This window comes from Eubalaena glacialis, chromosome 17, assembly GCF_028564815.1.
Source record: "Eubalaena glacialis isolate mEubGla1 chromosome 17, mEubGla1.1.hap2.+ XY, whole genome shotgun sequence".
Taxonomy (NCBI): Eukaryota; Metazoa; Chordata; class Mammalia; order Artiodactyla; family Balaenidae; genus Eubalaena; species Eubalaena glacialis.
This window is the reverse complement of record NC_083732.1, coordinates 7,860,475-7,879,654: the sequence shown is the minus strand read 5'-3', so window position 1 is coordinate 7,879,654 and position 19,180 is coordinate 7,860,475. Positions and strand designations below refer to the sequence as shown.

General features: G+C 38.2%; 1 protein-coding gene across 2 annotated transcripts in view; it reads left to right on the top strand.

Annotated features, from left to right (window-relative positions):
• The window catches only part of CA8 (carbonic anhydrase 8), an 87,230-nt gene extending 69,008 nt beyond the window's left edge, over positions 1–18,222 (top strand). For both annotated transcript variants that reach the window (XM_061171604.1, XM_061171603.1), the window contains one exon: positions 18,024–18,222. The gene's annotated coding sequence lies outside the window, so the exon portion shown is untranslated. The remainder of the gene's footprint in view (positions 1–18,023) is intronic.
• Positions 18,223–19,180: the final 958 nt, after the last annotated feature.

Sequence of the window (19,180 nt, the reverse complement as noted above, 5' to 3'; positions counted from 1 at the left end):
AAGGAAAACGAGGCACACAGCTGAGCCTGTCACACCAAAGCGACTCTCATGATGATCCTCATAAGTTTGCAGGGTCAACGCACTTCATTTAAATCTAGGACACATTCTCAAGCCCCATTAATTACAAATCAGGTGGTTTTATAAAAATTTCATGCCGTGTTGGACAGAAATCTACAGTCCTTATGTTTTCGAGCAGAGCAGCCTTTCATTCTAAGTTTTGCTCTAATATTGGCTTCCATAAGGGAAGGTGCCTGAGGCAGGGGAACAGTGACACGCAAGTACCTCTTTGGTACTTTACTATGTTGTCGCACCCTTGAAACTGCAGCTGTCACCTCCTATTGATGGGGGAGCGTAAGGGAAGGGACTGGGGGACCTGTTGAGCCCCAAAGTGGCCCTTGTTGTTCAGTGCAGATTTGGTCGTCTTGCTTATCGGGGTAGGTAGGTGAGGGCAAATCTGGCATGAATGAAAATACTTGTCCTGTGGAAGTGCTTTCATTTGATAGATCAAGAAGCCCTTGCTAATTATCTGAATTTAGTATGTTTCTGTATTGATTAAAACATAATCTGTACATTTTAATATATCGAATTCAATGTATGTATTCCTTACCCTTAAGGACTAACAAAGTAAAACATCACAAACATGGAAAAGATAAAATATACATAAATGCCTCTGTACTGGGTTACTTCTTCACCTTGTAGATTGCCCAAGGGCGTGTACCTAGGTCAGTGTGCGTTGCTGGGAAACCACTGCTTCTCGTAAGAGGGAAGCGTCTGTTGGAACAGTTTCCTAGGAGTCAGGTAAGAGCTCTGACTGTTTAATGGGCCGTTAAGAGTATGTACTCTCATCCCGTGTGAAGGGTGCAATGGACCGGGGAGTCACAGAGGAACAGAAATCTCTGTCCTCAGGGAGCTCACAGTCTCATGAGCCAGACAGCTGATATAGGAATTTTAAAGGGTGATCACTTTGTCCGCGTGTTTCCCTCTCCATTTTTCTTGCCCCTCTATTATTACTCCACTCATGCACCCAGTACTCCAGACAATCTGTCTCTTCTGTGAATGTGCTTTGCTCACCCAGTCCTTCCCCCCTTTCCTTTTGCTCCTTGAAACCCTAGCCAACTACAGGCCCAACTCGCATACCGCCCTCAGCAGGAATTCTCTTCTTGTCCCTTATATTGTACCTCTTGTTTCACATTTTTTCTTCCAATTAGCTATTCGTATATTTCTTATTTCCTGTGTCAGATTTCAAGCTTCTTAAGGGTTGAAACGTGTTGATTTTACTTTGAATTCATCATGCACGTAACACTTGGAGTCGTGGATGTCGTTAGGGAAATTAGAAATTCCTTAGAACTTATGTGTGTCCTGTATAAGCCAACCGTGTTCCAGTCCTTCGTTCCTTTTCAGTTTCTGTGTCAGCTAGTAGATGATGAGATGATGGAGATGATGATGATGAGGCCAGGCAAAGTCACCTGTGGTAGGAATGAGAAGGAACTTTCAGTAATTCATATATGATAACGATGGAGAACATCCCAGAGGACTTTAAGCTGAGCCTTATAATGGATGAGCTAAAGAATTAAAATAATATTCAGTCAGAAAGCATTATTGAGCACCTACTACGTGATTGGTTCTGTGTATACAGAGATGAGAAGAACAGACGTGGTCTCTGCCCTCATAAAAGCTAAAGTCTGAGATGGGGAACCTGACAATGGAGGAACAAACACTTCTGGCACAGGGAGATCAGCTCCGTGCTTTGCGACCACCTAGAGGGGTGGGATAAGGAGGGTGGGAGGGAGACGCAAGAGGGAGGGGATATGGGGATATACGTATGCATATAGCTGATTCACTTTGTTATAAAGCAGAAACTAACCCAACACTGTAAAGCAATTATGCTCCAGTAAAGATGTTAAAAAAAAATACACAGTTACAAATTGTAATAAATTCCATGAATGAAAAGAACCAAGAAATGGAGTGAAGGAGATTTCAGATAGAGGAAATATCTTTTGCAGAGACCCCGAGGGCCCAGTCTCTATGGAGGTGATAAGAATTTGATGCATTGATGCACCTGAAAGAAACCTTGTGAGTCTGGGGTATGGAAATGAAAAGGGAAGGTCAGGCAGGGCCCGTGACTTAGAGGGCCTTGGCAGCCGTGTTAAGACATCTTTATTTCATCGTCAGTGTGCTGAGATCTAAGCGTTCTCAGGGGAGTGGCCTTCTCAGGAGATCACAGTGGCTGGAGAACGAATGGATCAGATTATTGTGGGCCAGGCTGTGGCGGTGGAAGGATATTTTAGAGGTCCACTGGGTAGCCAAGGTGAAAGGCATGCAGGCATGGATACCAGCCTAGGAGCAGTGCAGACGGAGAGAAGTTGACGTATGTGAAAGGGTCTTGGAAAGTGATATCTAGGGATAAATTGGACGAGGGTGGGGGAGATGGAAATATCAAAGATAACACCTGGGGTTTGGGGCTTTAGAAACTATGTGGCTAGAGTGTCATTGAGTGACAAGAGGGAAGCCGGAGGAGGCTCTGTCTGAGATGGAGAGTGGGAGGGGACTGAGAGAGGCTTGTCAGTCACAACAGTGGGCCTGGCATGAAGGAAGCTGGAATTTCGAGAGCGGAGATCAGAAAAGAGGTTTGAACAGAATGCGGGAGTCGTGGGCATAGAGATTTTATACATACAAGTGTGTACGTATAATGTTCTCATGCTACATGGGGATGACCTCGGATGTTCTTAAAGTCTTACGGGATGCTTTATGACAAGTTAACCAAAGCACAGAGAAGTTAGGTCGTCTGCTCAAAGCCATTGGTCAGTGAGACTGGAAGTTGGACCCAAGCAACCTGCCTGGCAGAGCCCCTTGTTGCAAGCACTGCAGGACAGAGGTCAGGGAGCGTCGCCACGCTGGCACTCAGGGTGTTAGGACGACGAGGGAGGCGGTTGCAGTGGGCAGAAGTTGGGCGTGAAGGGAGGGGGTGGAGATACCTTGTGATGGCAGCTTCAGACAAGCGGGGGAAGGGGAGGCGGAGCGGGGAACGCAAGGCTGCAGCAACGGTGGGGGGAGAGTGAAGGAGGCTTTTTTTTTTTTTAATTTTATAAATTTATTTATTTATATTTATTTTTGGCTGTGTTGGGTCTTCGTTTCTTTTTTTAAAATTATTTATTTGTTTATTTCATTTATTTATTTATTTTTGGCTGTGTTGTGTCTTCGTTTCTGTGCGAGGGCTTTCTCTAGTTGCGGCGAGCGGGGGCCACTCTTCATCGCGATGCGTGGGCCTCTCACTATCGCGGCCTCTCTTGTTGCGGAGCACAGGCTCCAGATGCGCAGGCTCAGCAGTTGTGGCTCACGGGCTTAGTTGCTCCGCGGCATGTGGGATCTTCTCAGACCAGGGCTCGAACCCGTGTCCCCTGCATTAGCAGGCAGATTCCCAACCACTGCGCCACCAGGGAAGCCCGAGGCTTTTGTTTTTTAATTGAGATATAATTGACATATACCACTGTGTAAGTTTAAGGTGTATGATGTGTGTTTTGATTTGGTCCATTTTTATATTACAGTATGATTCCCGCCTTAGCGTTGGCTAACACCTCTGTCATGTCCCATATATATCATTTCCTTTTCTGCGGTGGAATGAGACTTTTTTTTTTTTAAACAAAAGAAGTAGTAAAACTTTTCTGTATGTGGGGGGGGGAATGAGCCAGTGGATGGGCGGGGCTGAAGGTGCTGTTTCTCGAGGGGCTAGTCCTAGCAGTGAAGTCCCTGAAAAGTTGCCAGGGGATGGGGTCCTCGGCACAGGTGGAGACTGACTTTTGTTATGGGAATGGACACTTTGTGTGCTATCACAGGAAGGAAGGAGCTGGCGGTTTATAGACAGCGTTTCACGACTTGCTTTACTGTTTAAGGAGGGTTGGGTAGAAGCTAGAAGAGGTGAGCCCTGCCAGGCAGCTGGGAGATGGGTGCAGAGTGAGGGTCAGGAGGGCTTACGGGCACGACCCAGATGGAGGGGCAGGCAGAGAGGGGCGGTGAGGTTGGTGAACGTGAATTTATGAACTTCCCCAGCGTAGGTTTGGTATACTCTCTGTGAATGTCGGTAACTATAAATGACACTTTTTATGAAATAAGATTATTGGCTTGAATTTTTGATCCATATCTGGTCCTACACCAGAATTGCCTGTCTCTAAATATCTAAATAACCATCACTACTTTATATCTCTCTTGCACACACACACACACACACACACACACACTCTCTCTCTCTCTCTCAAGTGTTTATGAGAAGATTACATATATTTCAGATACTTCATATTCATGGTATGATAGGAGGACAGTGTAATTTTCAGTCTTCGATTAATTGCAGTTTAGATATTTTAAGAGAGAGGGTGGATTTATGTCCTAGTCTTGGTGGCTGAGATTAAAGGAGGTCATTTTCCCCCAAATTCCATAAGAATGGTGCAGAAATTCTTTCAAAGGCGACTTCACTTCTGACCGTATCCTTTTATGAATACATTTTTGATCCTTTTATCTTGAAATGTGTAATACAAATCTAGTCATACTGCTACATAAAAATTATATTGGGAAATCAGACTTATGGATGTGTGCTTTTTATTTGATATTTAATAATGCCCTAAGGCAGGTAATTCAAATTTTTATTAAAGTGAAATGATTTGACAGTCAGACTTTGAATTTAATGCATGAATGTTTCATTTAAGCTCTTGGAACTGAAAAGGAAAAAAAAACTTTTTTTCTGATAGTTCTCTAAAAAATGTTCAAAATAATTCAGATTTATTTTAGCTATGCTTTACTAAAATAACTTTAGTTTTTGGACTTAAAATGACATTTATTTTTGCATGACATGTCTAGACATCTGGAGGGTTTTGGTAACCAAGACTTATTACTCCCATGAATTATCTGTAACTTTTTATATTACCATTCAGGAAGTATGAACTATGGTTTTGTACTTGTTTAAAGAGTTAGCACATAAGTCACCCAGGTGCAGGGCTAGTTCAGATTTCTAGGAGCCAGTTTACCCACTGAACTTTCTTTACGATGCAGGAGAACCAAATCTTAATAAGAAACCAAAATAAGACCAAGCTTTATGTCCAGTTTCCTTGCTGCCCTTGGCATGATAATATTGGTACTACGCTTCCAGTGAAATGATTATTTGCCTGTTTGTTTCATTAAGTATTAAGCAATTTTTAGAAAGCTCTTCTGACTGTTCAAAGATTTGCCTGCTTCTCCTGTGACTCAAATATTGTTAAACTGCACACATGTTTACAGTAACTATAGTTAATTATAATTATTTTCTGTAAAAACCAATGCCACAGAGCTCTTTAAATAACCTCCCTGTAAACAGGTAAATAAATATCCTACATTTCTTGGCAACATTATTTCCAATTACATTAACAATTTATCTATTTGTGAGATCTGTTATTTACATAAAATCCTGTTTCTTGAGTTGATTTAGCTTTAGAACAAAACAATATGATTAAACAACATATTTTTTTAGCCATAGAATTAATATAATTATGAATAAAAAATGTTTTCTCCAGAAAAAAAAGTAACCTCCCTTCCCCCCCTTAAAAGGGGAAAATATGTGTGCTCCAAATAGATGAGGAAAAAAAAAAAAACAGAAAAAAGGAAGAAGAAAAAAGAGGGTTATTAAACAAGTATCTCTGATCCCTGTGTCAAACTTACCCTCATATTTGGGCAAAGACCCGTTCTGGGTCTTTGAAGTCACATTCAGACTGTACTGAACTCTTCCCCATGTATACTTTTGCAATTAATAATGTTGTCTTCTTAGCTTTAATAAATGCTATAGCTAGCATCAATTTCATAGCAGCTTTCTTTTATAACCTAACAGAGTTGGAGGTTAGAAAAGACTAAGCCATTATGGAAAAGGAGGGGATTTGTGGGAAAGGGATAATGTCAACTCTGAATGACCAAGTAGGTAAAAGCTATTATCCTTTCAGGATAAATGGAAAGCTCAGAGCCATATTTCCAGTCAATAGAACTTGGACTGACTTCACTCCAATAATTTAATATGATGCACAGCATTAGGGTGAGAAATGAAAGCTCGATGGTAGAGCTATTTTCTATTTACTGTATCCTATAGAATTGCCCGAAAATGAATGGATTTCCTAAAGGATCTCAATATGATTTCAGGAAAAGGCCAAAATACCAAGGGTGGTCAACCCATCTATTATGTTTTGATTCTGTGATACAAAAATTGTTCTTAACCGAAGAATGAAAAGTATCAAAGCTGTATAGACATTTCTTCAAGATTAGTAAAGAAGGAAAATAATCCCTGCTTCCATATCTGCCCTTTTATTCTTTTTTCAGTATTAGAAATGTTAATTTATTGAGGGGGAAATTCCTGAATGATTTATTCCCCTCCCCACCCATGAATTTAAACAAAATTGTGTTTGGGAGGAAGGAAAGAGTACATCTTGCAGTCATGGGTCAGCTTTTATGTTGAACATTAATATATTATGATACCCTAAATATAGTAGATTTCATGATTTTAAACTTCATATATTTTCCATAAGAAAATCACCGAGACCAGGTTATCTCCTCTAAACATGTTGTATTATGTCTTTTTCCTCATGGATGCTCATTTTTGGTAATTTCCTCAAACCAGTTTTTAAATTTTATTTTTCCAGTTTGAGACTTATTAAGAAAACATTGTTCACAGAGAAGCATTCATTTCAGTTTCTTCCTCATTTACTGTCTGTCCTTTCCAGTTTCTCTTTTCCATGACGAAGTTCACAGAGACTTAGGAAAGCGGGTTCATCATAGACCCAGGGAACTGTGAAAGCCCAGCACACAAAGGGACCTTCCTGGAGGCCACTTGCTGTTGGAGTCCCCATGGCTCAGCCTGTGGCGCTTCCTCTCTTTGTAGGTGGATCATCTACACCCACAGCCTCTGTTACCACCAAATGCAGATGACCCTCTCATTTATCTGCCGACCCCAGGTCTCTCTGTTAAGTTCTAGAATTGGATGCCCAACCGTTTGCCTCACTTTTCTTTTGGATGCATCAAAGGCGTCTCACACTCAATATATAAAAGACTGAATATATGATCGTCTTTTGCAGACTTGGCTTTCTTCCAGTTTTCTTAGGAATTCAAGTCATACTTGACACTTCTCACCTCACCTCACCTCACATTTCCAATTTATCGTCCAGTTCACAGATTCGCCTTTGGATAGCTCCCAAATCCATCTCTGTGATCATCACAACCCATAAAGTTAGCATCAGCTCTCACCTGGGCTGTTGCAGGAACACCCCCCTCTCTTCTACATAGGGTTGTTGAAGAAAGATTTGTAAAAATAAAAGACATGGGTGACAGAGAGCCCTCAAACTTGCGCGTCAACTCTGATTGACCGACATGAGCTGTCGAGAGTGTTGAGAAGGATTCTGCATCCACGGCTGAGCGCAGTGCGAAAGGGTGACAGGACTCACTGGCGACATCTGTCGCTGGGGGCTGGTGGCGGTATTATAGTTTGTTATTCCCATCTGCAGTGGAAGGTTGGGTGATTGGCATCTGACTTAAATGTCTCAGTTGTGAAGTTGCAGAGTCTTGAATGGGTTTTGGAAAATTGACCTGCGTTACATCTACTGATATGTAGCTGGATGTTAGCAGTTATGGAGGAAATACAGAAACATGATGAAAAGACTGAAGTCCCCTGATCAACCTTCTTTTTAATATTTTCATTTTCTTTTGTATTAGTTACTAAACATAACTAAACATAGCAAATAGCTTACATATAGCAAAACCTAGGAGATCTGCAATCTCAGCATAGAAATGAAATGGCATGAGGGTGATGGAAGGATCATGGCCTGAGAGTGGAGGAACTTACCTGCTCCAGGCCCTTTGTTAGGGATGGAAGCCATCTCCTGAAGAAGGGAAAAGGGTTTGTTAAAGAAGAAACCAGGTAAGGGAAAAGTAGATACTGACATGCCACCCACAAGGATGAGAAACAATGTATTTTAAAGCATTAAAAAAAAAAAAAAGCCATACCAAAAAATTATCAATTTAACTATATAGGTCTTAGAGATATTTATATGTTAGTACAAATAGATTTGCCTTATTCTTTCGACTACTTCATTTTTTAAAAATTGAAGTATAGTTGATTTACAATGTTGTGTTAGTTTCAGGTGTACAGCAAAGTGATTCAGTTATACGTGTATCTGTTCTTTTTCAGATTCTTTTCACTTATAAGTTATTACAAAACTTTGAGTATAGTTCCCTGTGCTAAACAGTAGGTCCTGTTGGTTATGTATTTTATATATAATAGTGTGTATATCTTAATCCCAAAATTCTAATTTATTCCCCCCCCTTTCCCCTTTGGTAACCGTAAATTTGTTTTCTATGTCTGTGGGTCTACTTCTGTTTTGTAAATAAGTTCATTTGTATCATTTTTTTAGATTCTACATATAAGTGATATCATATGATATTTGTCTTTCTTTTTTAAAAAAATTTTTATTTATTTATTTATTTATTTTTGGCTGTGTTGGGTCTTCGTTTCTGTGTGAGGGCTTTCTCTAGTTGTGGCAGGCGGGGGCCACTCTTCATCGCGGTGCGCGGGCCTCTCACTATCGCGGCCTCTCTTGTTGCGGAGCACAGGCTCCAGTCGCACAGGCTCAGTAATTGTGGCTCACGGGCCCAGCTGCTCCACGGCATGTGGGATCTTCCCAGACCAGGGCTGGAACCCGTGTCCCCTGCATTGGCAGGCAGATTCTCAACCACTGCGCCACCAGGGAAGCCCCTTGTCTTTCTCTTTCTGACTTACTTTACTTAGTATGATAATCTCTAGGTCCATCCATATTGCTGCAAATGGCATTATTTCCTTCCTTTTTATGGCTGAGTAATATTCCATTGTATACATAGACCACATCTTCTTTACGCATTCCTCTGTTGATGGACATTTAGGTTGCTTCCATGTCTTGGCTATTGTAAAGAGTGCTGCAATGAACATTGGGGTGCATGTATCTTTTCGAATTATAGTTTTCTCTGGATATATGCCCAGGAGTGGGATCCCTGAATCGTATGGTAACTCTATTTTTATTCTTTTAAGGAACCTCCATACTGTTGTCCATAGTGGCTGTACCAATTTACATTCCCACCAACAGTGTAGGAGGGTTCCTTTTTCTCCACACCCTCTCCAGCATTTGTTATTTGTAGACTTTTTGATGATGGCCATTCTGACTGGTGTGATACTTCAGTTTTAATTAAACAAACATGCCAGTGAAAACTTGTTTTGGTAGCATACAAAGCTAAAATAGTCTAGACAATGCCCAATGTCTTGGACAGAATCTGAAATATTTGTTGGATAATATGGAGGTTTCTCCAATCAAGAAATTTGCCACTATGTAACACCATTCTCAAAGTAAATTAATTGTTAAAACAATAAAACCACATTGATATTTTGGATGGGTCTGTTTTCTATCACAGTGCTTCTTTAAATGCCTGCAAAATTTCTGAATTCTTATACTTTATACATAAAGGTCTTTAGGGCTTGTCTGCAGAAAATATTTTCAAACACATCTTAGAAGTATGGAGTCGAACTGGATCTCAAAAAGTTATTTAATCTAGTCTTCTGCCTGAAAAGGTCTTCAGCTAAATTATTATAGATGATTGGTCCCCACATCTAGAAACAAACAAACAAACCTTCATTGTATGAGATACCTACTTCAGAGGTTCTTCTAATCCTGCATAATGCAAAAGGGGAAAAAAAAAAAAAAAAAAAGAACCTCATGAAATACCCTCCCGGTAAAGTATGAACTGAATTGGAACACCATTTTGATAGTAATATTTTTTATGGTTTGCCATAAATGAATATTTTTGATGAATGTAACCAGTTATATTCCAAGTATTCTAAGATTTATGTTTTTCTTGTGTTTGCAGCATGTGAGAGTTCCTATAACCTTTACAGTGCAGAGAAACTCATGTAATTTTTCACAAATATGAGTGTTCATTTTGATTTTAGTATGGGTACAACCAGTGGTTCTCTAATGGTACCATTTCTTTCAAGAATGATTGTATTTAGTGGGTCCCAGCAATTAAATCACTATAATGAGAAATAAAGGATTGTAAATAAGAATAACAATGTTATTAATCATCTAAATTAGTCACTTATGGCACATTCCTGGACCTGAAATATTTCCATAGGAAATAATGCTAAAATCCACATTTACTTATAATTAGACATAATACAAGCCTTCTCTCATTATAACAGTTGCCCAAATCCCACTTCAACTTAATTTCATTGACTTTGATTTCTGGACTGAAAGCATTAAGCTTGAACCTAGTGAAAAATGTATAATATGTGTATTCAATTAAGAAGTAATTAGATATTCAATCACCCTTACAGCACACTAGGGATTAGGGAAGGAGGAAGAAAAATGTGATGCGCTGTAGTGTGTAACACAGTTTTGTTAATTAGTGTAGTGCTAATTGAGACCGAGAAAGTGTCAGAATAGTATAACATAGGTTTGCTTGTGAAGAACTTTAAAAGCTAAGTTTAGTGTTTTATGGTACTTTGATGCAGAGTTGTATAGAATATACCAAACAATCTGATGTGTCCTTGAGTTTCAGTTAAAGTTTACCCATTCATTCTAAGTGACGCATACTAGTGAGTGATGAAGGGGAAAGAACAGCTGCTTTTTTATGTTTCTGACCCTCTGCTATATTTTATCTCATTTAATCCTCACAACGATCTTGTGAGGCATGTGCTTTTATTTCCATTTTAGAGGGAGACCCTGAGGCTGAGAGGGGTTGAGTAACTTGCTCAGGGTCACAGCCAGTACAGGGCAAAGCCAGGGTTCACACCCAGGTAGGTTTCACTGCAAACCCTGAGCTCTTTGCCTTTCAAATAACAAAGGGCAGATAATTATGAAGTCCTTGTATATCTTTGCCTCCTTATCTCTTTAGATAAGTTCCTGGGAATGAGATTTCTAGGGAAAAAGGACACCCGTGTTTTCATTTTTGGTATCACATTGCTAATAGTCTCCCTAAGGGTTGACGCTAATTTATGCTTGCACCATGGATTGAAGGTGTTTTTGCCCTTTTTAAAATCAGTCACTCTGTATACTTTCCACCTCTTTCTCATCTCCTTTTTACTCCTCACTTTCTCGAAATGTGTTCATCTCCGTTTACCTATTGAAATTTCTGTGGCAAGAGTAACCCCTTTGATTTCTCTAAATATGACACATATTCATGGCAGAAAATTCAAAAGTACAGAACAAAATGAAGCAACAAGGATCTCTCAGACACTCCTCTCAGTGACACTCACCATGAACACTGGGGTGAACGTGGAGGTCCCCCCATAGCTCAGTGGGGGATGGCTTAGGTTCCATTCTGACTCCACTGGTAGTTAGTTGTGTGACCTTGACAAAGTTCCTAATATCTCTAAGTCTCTTCTTTCATCACTTAAAAGAAGGCCATAGTAGTACCTACCTCATAGGGTGGTTGTGAAGATACAGTGAAGTAATGCAATTAAAGTGCTTACCGTGTTTTTGGTCCACAGTGCTAAGTATTTAATTAATGTTACCTTTATCATTATTTTTGCTCTTTTGATCTCTCTTTTTGCATATCTCTCATAAGCACATCTAGACATATAATGTTCCTCATGGGATTATATTATGCAGTATATTTTTCTATCTGCTTGTTTGATATATCTTTTCATGTCATTCAATAGATACATGTGTACATTTTAATGATTGTGCATAAGTTGCCTTTAATTATGTACTAAAATTTATCGAGTGTTCCTCTATTATTGTACATTTTAGGTCATTTTCAGTACTTTGCTATAATCAACAGTACTGTGGTTAACATATGCATTTATTTCCTTAAAAACTTCTTAGTAGTGAGATTACTGGGTCAGAGCGTTTTAATTGTAATACTGTATATGTGCAAATTGCTCTAAGAGTTGTATCCCTTTATGTTTCCACTTACCATGTGTCCAACTACACGTTTTTCTTCACCTTCACTGACATTGAGTATTTTCAAATTTCTTATCCTTGCCAATCTGATTAAAAATGATTCTGTTACATTATATTAAGTCTTTCTTTGAATACTTGGTTTTATCCTTGAATTTCCTGTTCTGTTCCATTAATCTGTCTGTTCATGAGCAGCAACCACTGTGTTTGTGACATTGGTGTATATTTCAGTGTTTGGTAGGACAAGATCCCTTACTAATCTCTTCTGCAGAGTTTTCTTATTTCCATGTGTTTAATTCTTCCAGATAAGCGATAGGATCATTTTACCAGAAGGATTGAAATAAAGAATAAAAGAGAGGGTGAGAAAAAGAGAATGAAAGAAAGAGAAAAAGGAAGAAAAAGAATCTTGCTAGAATTTTTGATTTGGATTGCATTGAATACATAGAGTAATTTAAGGAGAATTGATATCTTTATAATGTTGAATCTTTCTATCAAGGAACAATGCATAGGTCTATGCTTATTAAAGTTTTTTTTAATGTTCTTTAGATGTTGTATAGTTCTCTCCTCTGACTGAATTTGCTACAGGATGTGCATTTGGACTCTGGAGTCAGCCTGGGGTGTGGCTTGATTGGGAATATAGCACTTTCACCTCCTGCTCCATGGTTTGGGCAAATTATTGATATTCTTTCAGCCTCAGTTTCCTCATCTGTGAAATAGGGATACTAAGAGTCATGCCTCCTAGAGGTGTTGTGAGGATTAAACAAAATACGGTAAAATGCAGAGCATGGTGCTTCGCAGGGGGCTAGCATTCAATAAATGTGAGCTATTACTATTATTATTGTTGTTTTTGTATTCATTATCAATTTTGATTAGTGTCATTTTTCACTATATTTTTATACTGGTTAATATTTATTCACTGAAAAAATAATTGCTTGGGTTTGTCCTTGGCTTTCTTATTAACCTTTCATATAGTTTCCAATGACATTTTAGTTGATTGTTTGTATTTTCTAAATAGACCCTGGTCACATCTGTAAATAATGACAATTTCATCTTCTCCTTTCTGATTTTACTAGTTCTTATTTTATTGCACCCTCTAGAACTCCCAGAATAATGTTAAATAATTAACAGTGATATCTGGTTTCCCTTTCTTATTTCGGATATGCCTGGATTTCGATTTCCAAATCCTGTGTTATCTTTCCCACCCTGTGTCCTTTCAGTCTTCAAAAGCAGTTGACACTCTTGACCTTCTCCTTTCTCTTTCTCCTTTTTCTGTTTATTTTCCTTCCTCCTGACCTGATACTGGTATTAGTGGGTGGGTTGAAAAAGAAGGTGCCTATCTTGCCCTTGCTTGTAATGGAAGGACATTTATTTTTAACCTTCTGTTCAGTGTATGGCAGTATTCTAGGGACTGTGTGCAAATATACACATTATCAGCATAGACTCCCCTGAAGAGCTTATAGCCTGGTGTTGGGAGCGAATCAGGTAACCCAGCTAACTCCAAATCCAAGCAGCATGAGAAAAAACTGCCCCGAGAGCATTCGGAAAGAGTTCTTACGTCTAGCATCTCGCTATTTCTTAAAAGACTCTTCTTTTGGAGATTTTACACTGAATTATCTTACTTAAAGAGGGACGTGGCAGTGGGTTATCAATTAGCTGAGCCAAAGTCACTGGAACTGAGGTCAGCCCTGTGACCTGCAGCAGCCTTGGTGAAGGACACGTGGGCACATGTGCTTTTTTTATTTTTGATAGCTTTGTAGGAAGTTCTCCAATGGTGATTTGATTTGCGCTCATCCCCGGGGGTCTCTTCACAGAAGATCATTTCAGGTTCAGAAATAGTCACATGAAAGATGGCATCTGTTATAATTATATTGAAATAGCTTTTGACTTAGAAGACTTCTTAGGATTATGGCCTTACTTCAAGGTCTCATTATGAACAATGATCACTGGATAATAGAACATTTCCTTCTATAGTTAAGCTTTCTTATTATTTATATATAGATAAATGGGTATTTGGGAGGAGGTCCCAAAGTGGAGAAAGTCAGCCTGATGACCTTTGTGTATTCCGAGTGTCATTTCTTTATCCAAATAATAGGAAATCTGGAGAGAGAGCAGAGAAATTTTAGGAGAGGACCAGCAACAAAATCATTCAAAACACTTTTTCAGAACTCAGGGACATAAATTTACAAATTGAAAAGACCCACTGAATTTCCAGGGCAGTAGATCAAAATGCACCCACACCAAGGCACTATCATCGTGAAATTTCTGAACATGGAGGGAGAAGTTACAGGGAGGAAAAAAGTCAGACTCAAAGAACCTGGAGTTTAAATATCAGACTTCTCAACAGCAATACTGGAAGCTAAAAGCCAGGGAAGAATGACCTTCAGAATTCTGAGAGAAAGTTGCAGCCCACCTACAATTCCTCACCCAAACTTTCAATAGTCATGTTCAGATATCAAGGTCATTAAAATTTTATTTCCCTGGAAGCTCCTGGAAGATGTGCTTCACCAAAATGGCATAAACCAAGAAAACAGATGTGGGATCCAGGAAACAGGAGAGCTGACAAAGGAGAAAGGCAAAGGAGATTCCCAGAAAGATGGTGAAGTGAGGTAGCCAGCATAGAGGGTGTGAGTCCAGATGTGAGCAGTTGAGAAGGTTCTAGAAGAGCTTCCTCCAGGAAGACGAAGTTGATAGACTGCATGATGTGTCTTAACTTCTTGAGAGGAGAGTCAGACAACTGTAGGTAGGTTTGGATTGAGGATGTAGGTGGAAAAAACTCAAGATAATTATTCACTCCAGAGAAAACAAGTTGTGCAAGAAAGGAAAATTAATGATATATTAATACATGTAGTTCAGTTCTGAATAATATTTACATCTCACAATGATAGAAATCAAATATTGATCCAAATTATTATATAACTGTATTGGGAGGGTGGAGTGAAGGGAAGGGTTTACAGTGTGTGAGTGGGGTGTGTGTGTGTGTAGAGAGGTAGGGGCTGATAGGAGGAAAGAGGGTCAAATGACATTCTCCATAGGGAAAGTTGACAGACAATGCTAAAACAGAAAACTGAAAAGGAGTAATACAATCATACCGATTAGCTCTACAGTATTAATAAAATAATCAGCTCAAAGAGTTGAGGAGGAGCAAAGTGGTGGCATATGGGACGGGAAACGGATAGTTTTTGTAACACACCCTTTAGAACTACTTAACTTTTTCAACTATGTGCATGTATAATATTGATACAAATGAAAACAATAAAAATGTTAAAAATTTAACTTTTTATACAAGTAAAAACGTTAAATAAAAACGTTAAATAAATGACAGGAGCAATTGCTACTGTCATTTTGTTATACTTTTTAATGTATGTACGCACACATGCGTGGGCACACACGCACATACACAGACATACATACGTGCATTTTCTTGGAGTGTTTGCTTTGAGCCAGATGTTGTGTTGGGCCTTGGGAACACAGTGCAGATGAGATCAAGTATGATTCCATCCCATGAAAAATTTCTCTGAAATGCTGAAAAGTAAATGTCAAACACATGCTATAGAAAATAATAGGCCATACCGTAGTTCAGTTTTCAGTTAGTGAGATGTCTGTAAAATCAACGAAATAGTCACCAGTCACTCAGTTATGTGCCCGGGAGGCACTGTTGTCACATTATATCTGTTGTCATATTCCATTCTCACACAAACCCTACAAAGTAGGTATTGCCATCTGGGGCTCAGAAGGGGCAAATAGATTGCCTAAAATCTTCCAGCCAGTTGGTGGCAGAGCTGGGATTTGAACTTGAGTCTTTCCGATTCCACATCCGCACCTCAGAGTGTGATCAGTTGAACTCAGGGACATAAATTTTTTTTGTAATTTTTCCAGCTAATCTGGTTTCATGCAGTGAACGAGATCAAGCATCCATCTCTGGGGCGGGAGCTAATAGATCATCCTCAGAGTGCCTTGGCTTTGGGAGGTGACATTTTCTTTGTTTGAACAATGTAAAGGTGAAAAATTCAATAAGCATAGGGCATTATCTTTAGTTTCCCTGTGAGGGAGATTTTAACAGAGTGAGCATCTAAATTCACCAGCAGAGTCCACGCTCAGTTGAATTAGAATTCATTCTACATTTATTGAGAATCCTGTAAATCAAGCCATTAGAGCTTTAAAATGAACAAGACACCTGAGAGCTTGTGCACCTGTTGCACTGTGGTTGTATGTTCAATGTTAAAATGCTTTGGGTAAAACCTGACCTCGTGTCATTAGAGTGACTGCATATTTACTTACCTATCTTTTGTCTAATTGATGTTTTAGACCATGGTAGCTTACTTTTTAGAGTAGCTGGATATATTATTAAAGCGTAATTGAATTACTTTCATAAACTTGGAATCTCTGCCTCTAGACCAACCTTTCCCAAATGTGTTCTGCAGAGCATTGGTCCATCAAGATGTTTGTTAAATCAAGAGGTGACTGTCCCATACATTTGGAGAACCCTGAATATAATATTTTTCTTTTGCAGATTTACAGTGCACATTAGCATGTTAGAGACTGACATGGTTTTGTATGAAAGAATCATATTTTACTCTAGGTAATCAGAGTTTCCACAGTATTTTTTGAATACAGATTCATTTTTTCCACCCAACTTCTAGAGTTATGTGGAACACATTTTAGGAAATGGGGGACTCCAGTTATTTTCCTTTTGCAAAAAATTCATCCATGCTGACCTTTAGGCTCCTTTTAAAAAGCTCTAAAATGCTGAGGCTTTACAATTTGGATCATCAGTCAGTTTTATGTCAGTCACTTTGATTTATAAATGTGTTGGGTTATAGTTGTCAAATGCATACACAAACAATGTCCTACTTTACCTTTGAAATCACTTCTATGAGGCATAATCTTAAAGATTTGGTCATGACTCACTATCTTATTTGAAATTTTAGTTTGGAAATATATACCCCAGCATTATTAATGTTTTCTAATAAATTGTTCCAGAAATTATATGGATTTATGTGAACATATGCATACATGTGTGGACATGTATATGTACAAATGTACAAGCATATCCACCCACATACCATGTATGAACAATTTTAAAGTATTCCATTGTATCATAATTTATTTTTTATTTTTTTCACATCTTTATTGGAGTATAAATGCTTTACGATGTTGTGTTCGTTTCTGCTGTACAACAGAATCAGCTATATGTACACATATATCCCTGCATCCCCTCCCTTTTGAGCCTCCCTTCCACCCTCCCTATCCCATCCCTCTAGGTCGTCACAAAGCACCGAGCTGATCTCCCTGTGCTATGTATCATAATTTATTAAGGAAGGAAATTATTTAGCTTTTTCTAGTTTTTTTTGCTTCAGTGACTATCCTTATACATAAAATCTTTGTATGATTAGGTGGTTATATCTTTATGATAAGTTCCAAGAAGTAGAATTCTGGGTGAAAAGTATATGCGCTCTAAATTTTAATAGATATTTGTTGTCCAAAAGATTGGACTTGTTTATTTTTAGCAACTGTATTAAAGTGTGTTCCCCCAGTCCCATCTCTGGCAACACGAGTGGATGTACTGAACTGAAATCTTAGCTGATGTTGTGTTCTAAATGGGAAGACTATTAGTTCTCTCAAAATGTATGTTTCATGTGTTGTTCTATATTTATTATTTCCTGATTTATTTAATAGAAATGTCACATTATTTGGGGACTAGGAAGCAGTGGTCTTTGTGCTCAAACAGTTACCATCTGCAGTTATTACACAGGAAATTAATGACAGTAACTAAAAGCTTTATTTTTATTTATTATTATGCATGACGTGTAAATTTTTTGTTTAAAAAACAGTTCAAGCGTTCGTTTATTTATTTTGGTTGAAAATACATGTCTCTATGAAATTTTGCATTAATAGATTCTGCCAGAGAAATAAAATTATGGCAGACTTTGTGGAAAAATTGCAGAGATGACAAACTTGAGCACGAAGATATTTTTGAAATTTCCGCATTTTCTTATGAAACTTCTCGTTTTTGCTGTCTCATTGCACTGTAGAAAGACTTTCCAGTCTGCCTTGGAGGAGTGTCAGTAACATAATCGATTCCTTCTTTTTGCCTTAAAGGAGGAAGACAATGGTCCTATAGTGCCCTTGGGTGAGAAACGGAAACTTTGAGCTGCAGCTTCGGTTTATCCTCAAAGCCTGCATTGTTTGTCTTCATCTAATCGAGCTTTGATGGACATCTGTGACAGTTGCCTGTACACATGCTCTAATGAAATGGCTGTAAATTCAAAAGAAACCCCATATTATGTATCTGCATCACTGCTGCTAGTATTCATATTTTTGCACATACTGTTTATTGCTTATGTGTAGAAGAAATGAAACTAGTTTTCAGAGTTATTAATATGAATATATATCATGTATTAATACTGAGACAGGAAAAATACATTTCCAGCGTTCCCAGTCCTTCATTTCCTGTCTCCAACAGAAAATTCACTCATTCAGAAAATAATGTAATTCTTGACAATAAAATGAGAGTTTTGATCAAGAACAGCATACAGCTCCAAAATGGAATGTGAAGGATTAGTAAAAAACATATCTCATGTTACTTTGCAACCCTCATACCACGGTTAATGTCAGGGTGATTTGTTATAAAACATGATTTGGGAGTTAATGTAAGAACATAATACTTACTTTATATATTACTTTCTTAGTTAAAGGATTTAATTGAATATACGAATCTAATCATACTTATTTGACATATTAGAAGCTGAGGTTTCTAGGAATTTGAGAAAGGTATAAGAAATAAATAGGCTAAAGAGAAAGTGGATACTTTATTTTATAGCTTTATTTTCCATGATAGAAACATAAATTTAATAGTATCCTATAATAATTTAGTGTTGTACATTTTGTAGGACTTTAAAATATTTTATTGAGATCTTTGTTTTGAAGATGAATCATATACTTATTTTAATTAATTTTAAGTGCCACTGGCAAATTTAAACATATGCTTAGATGCAGTTAGATGTGATAGAATGAGATAATTTATGTAAAGCAGTAGCGTGCCTGGCACAAAGCAAGTACTTAATAAATGTTATTAGTTGTTGTTATAATTGTTGTAAAACTAACGACTTCAATAACATAGACTCAATTTTGAGGGATTTTGTGATGCAGAATATCTAAGTTAGAAATAGAAAATAATACAGATGGAATAATTATGTGTTGAGAGATTTTAGATGTGTTGGATAAAGGTTATAATAATGAAAAGCATTAAATGCAAA